Here is a 4,175-nt window from a genome sequence, read left to right as displayed (position 1 = left end):
AGAGGGGCGTATCCAACCCTCTTTTATCCACTAGTTACCCCTCTTTAGTTTAAGAGTATAGAGCAGTTTGGTAGCTCATAAGGCTCATAACCTTGGGGTTGCGGGTTCGATTCCCACTACCGGCTCCATACTCCTTCTTTATGATATATGCATGATATAATATATACATCATGCATTTGTATCTGGATTTTTTGATTTCCTAAAAGAGTTTTGGTCTAACAGTTTTTTCTCGGAAGAAGCAAAAAAATAAAAGAAAGAATAAAATATGAAAGAAAAGCGTCCATTGTCTAATGGATAGGACAGAGGTCTTCTAAACCTTTGGTATAGGTTCAAATCCTATTGGACGCAATCTTATTTCTATCTATTCTTTAAATAACTATACTAAACTAAAAACAAAGAAAACTTTTTTGCATGATTCAAATGAAAAAGCTTTCTCAACGATTCCTATTCTACTAACAAGAGTAGACATGCAAAATTTATTTGTTACTGAAGAGAAAACCGTTCCAGCTGTTCCTGAATAGCTTCCTTCAAAAGGATTTCCGCTTGCTCGGTGAATGTCTTGCTAGAAGATATAATTTCTTGGAATTGAGGTTTAGTATCTTTTAGATGTTTACGTAACTCATCCAGAAATTTATTTACCTGTTCAATTTCTAACGAATCAAGATATCCTCTTGTTCCGGTATAAATAGTAGCTATCTGCTCTTCCACTGGGAGAGGATTTGCCTGGGATTGTTTAAGCAATTCCCTTAATCGTCGACCCCTTGCCAATTGATTCTGACTTGTTTTATCGAGAGCAGAGGCGAATTGTGCAAAGGCTTGTAACTCTGCGAATTGCGCTAGTTCCAATTTTGATTTGCCAGCTACTTGTTTCATGGCTTTAATTTGAGCCGCGGATCCTACTCTGGAAACAGAAATACCCACATTAATAGCGGGTCGAATTCCGGCATTGAATAGATCCGCAGATAAGAATATTTGTCCATCTGTAATGGAGATTACATTAGTAGGAATATAGGCGGAAACGTCTCCAGATTGAGTCTCAACTATTGGTAAAGCGGTCATACTTCCTTCGCCTAAAAGAGAATTTAATTTAGCGGCTCTTTCTAAAAGGCGTGAATGCAAATAAAAAACATCCCCTGGATAAGCCTCACGGCCGGGAGGTCTTCTTAATAGAAGGGACATTTGGCGATAAGCTTGTGCCTGTTTGGAGAGATCATCATAAATTATTAAAGTATGCCGTTCGCGGTACATAAAATACTCAGCCAGGGCTGCTCCCGTATAAGGAGCGAGGTATTGTAATGTAGCAGGTGAATCCGCCATTTCAGCTACTACAATAGTGTATTCCATAGCCCCCTCCTCATGGAAAGTAGTTACTACTTGAGCTACGGAGGATGCTCTTTGACCGATAGCTACATAAACACATATTACACCTTGCCCTTTTTGATTGAGAATTGTATCTGTGGCTACTGCTGTTTTGCCAGTCTGTCTGTCCCCAATAATTAACTCTCGCTGACCGCGCCCTATAGGGATCATCGAATCGATAGCAATAAGCCCTGTTTGAAGAGGTTCGTATACGGAACGCCTGGAAATTATACTTGGAGCAGGAGATTCAATTAAGCGAGATTCGGAAGCTATAATTTCGCCTTTCCCATCAATAGGTTTAGCCAGAGCATTTACAACACGACCCAAGTAAGCCTCACTCACGGGTATCTGAGCAATTCTTCCTGTTGCTTTTACAAAACTTCCCTCTTGTATCATCAACCCATCGCCCATTAATACAATCCCAACATTTTTGGATTCCAAATTCAGAGCAATACCCCTAGTACCTTCTGCAAATTCGACTAATTCACCTGACATTATTTCACCAAGACCTATAATACGAGCAATCCCATCCCCCACTTGAACTACGCGACCTATATTCTCAATCCCTACTTTCCTATTATATTGTTCAATACGTTCGCGGAGAATTTTATGAATTTCGTCGACTCGAAGGGTTGCCATTAGTGTTTCTTGACTCTTTTTTCGGAAGCAAGGGGAAAAATAATGCCTAAATTCTAAACGAAAGTAGAAGTTCAAGGCCTAATTAATTTAATTATCTCTTCCATTCCAGGGACCCGAGAATGCCAATATTAGCACGAATCGTACGGAAATGTAACTCGGTATTCAAACAACTATTCAGAGTTCCTAGAGCTCCTTGTACGGCCTGTTGGAAAACCCGCTGTCGGACCTGATTCATTGCCCTTTGTTTTTCAAAATAAAGGGTTTCGTTTTTAGACTTTTCCAATTGTTCCAAACTAATAGAAGTAGCATTAATCAAATTTGCTTTTTCTCGTTCTATCTCAGAGTATCCATTCATTCGATACTCATCCGCTTCTAGTTCGACTTTCTGTAATCGAATCCGAGCTTTTTCGAGTTGCTCAATGGTCCCTCTACGCAATTCTTCTGAATTTCGAATAGTACTCAAGATCCTCTGTTTTCGATTATCTAATAAATCTTTTAATGAAAGTAGATTATTTTGTAAGTTTACAACTTTTATGATCTCTTCCCGAACCAAACATGAATCTTTCGATTCATTTGGCTCTCACGCTCCTTTTTTTTTTTTTCTATAGCTATTTCCATATCTTTTTTTTAAGTAATGAGCCTATCCTCTATCTTCTTTTTTATGTTTCAATATACCGAAACCTATATAAGACTAGATAAATATTAAGAGGACTCTTCCGCCTAGATAAAAATATATCATGGTCAGCAAAGTTGTTTCTTTATTTTTATTTGCCCTCTAGTTAATAATTTCAATTTCATTAAGAAAAACTAACTAAATAAATGGAAAATGAAAATTAATAGAATTCTTTTTTATTTTTTTTTTTCTTCAAATCCAAAAAATTTCTCTTTTTTATACATAGGTCGTCGATTCGGCATTGGTTAAAAAAGGGCAGGGTGCCCCCTTTTTTTTTTCTAGTAAATAGTTCAAACCATTTTATCGATATGAGTGTTCTATATCAGATAAATTTTACATTAGCTATTTCCCGTTTAAATTCGGTACTAATACTAATATAGTTGTAGAAAGAGTACCTCTTTTTGCCTGGACTTCAAGCAGTTTAGCTTTAACCGTGTTAATGGTCTCACATTCTTGGTTTATAGAGAATCAAAGTTGATTTACCAATGAGTCGCGAAATGCTATGGTTCTTCCATATGATTTCTGAATTTATTCAGAAGTAATTCGTCGAGATCGTGCACCCTTTTCTTATTTATCCGAAAAATACTAAAAAATATTATAAAGTGCAGCCGGATAGATCCAATCTATTCTTGAAATAGACAACTCGCACACACTCCCTTTCCAAAAAAAATCAAAACACCAACCACTACAGTTAGATTTATTAGATTTGTTGCTAAAATATCGGTATTAAGCCCGAAACTGCCAGCGGATGGCCAGTGAGCTAAAAAAACGAAAGAATGGGTTACATTTTTCATATGCTCTCCTCTTATAGATAGGACGAACAAAGAACAAAGTTTTTCGATCACTTACTTCGCTCGCCCTTTTTTGATCGGTTTTTTTAATGCAAATAGATTCAATCTAGTAATTTCTTTTAGATTAAGTCTTACGTCTTGTTTGACCGGTGAAAGACTTCCTTTGTTGAAATGTTCTGTTCCCAAAATTCCTAAAATAAAAGGAAAAAACTTTCCACTTTCCTAAACTAAGGACGGGAAATAAGAAGGTGAGCATATCTTCTAAATTAATAATACTCAACTCAGCCCTTCCTAGAATGGGGTATTATCTGTCCCGATAAATAGATAATTCCAGGAGTAATAAATAGGAGTAAATTAAATAAAGTATTGATATAATTGGAATTGCGGAAGCAAATACCAATTTACTAAAAAAAGAAAAAAGTATCTAATCGAAATCGAAAGAATTTTTTTTTAAGATTAAACAAAAGGGTTCGCAAATAAAAGCGCTAGTGCCACAACTAGTCCATAAATTGTTAAAGCTTCCATAAAAGCTAGACTAAGCAATAAAGTACCTCGTATTTTACCTTCTGCTTCTGGCTGTCTCGCAATACCTTCTACAGCTTGTCCTGCAGCAGTACCTTGACCAACTCCAGGTCCAATAGAAGCAAGCCCTACGGCCAATCCAGCAGCAATAACAGAAGCAGCAGCAATTAGTGGATTCATGGTGAGTAGTT

At 36.8% G+C, this 4,175-nt stretch overlaps 1 non-coding gene across 1 annotated transcript; it reads left to right on the top strand.

Moving 5' to 3' along the window:
• The first annotated feature begins 276 nt into the window (after window positions 1–276).
• Window positions 277–348, top strand: TRNAR-UCU (transfer RNA arginine (anticodon UCU)). Its single transcript has one exon. It is a non-coding gene; the product is annotated as a tRNA-Arg (tRNA).
• Window positions 349–4,175: the final 3,827 nt, after the last annotated feature.

This window comes from Aegilops tauschii, unplaced genomic scaffold, assembly GCF_002575655.3.
Source record: "Aegilops tauschii subsp. strangulata cultivar AL8/78 unplaced genomic scaffold, Aet v6.0 ptg000633l_obj, whole genome shotgun sequence".
Classification (NCBI taxonomy): Eukaryota; Viridiplantae; Streptophyta; class Magnoliopsida; order Poales; family Poaceae; genus Aegilops; species Aegilops tauschii.
This window is presented reverse-complemented; position numbering and strand designations above follow the sequence as displayed.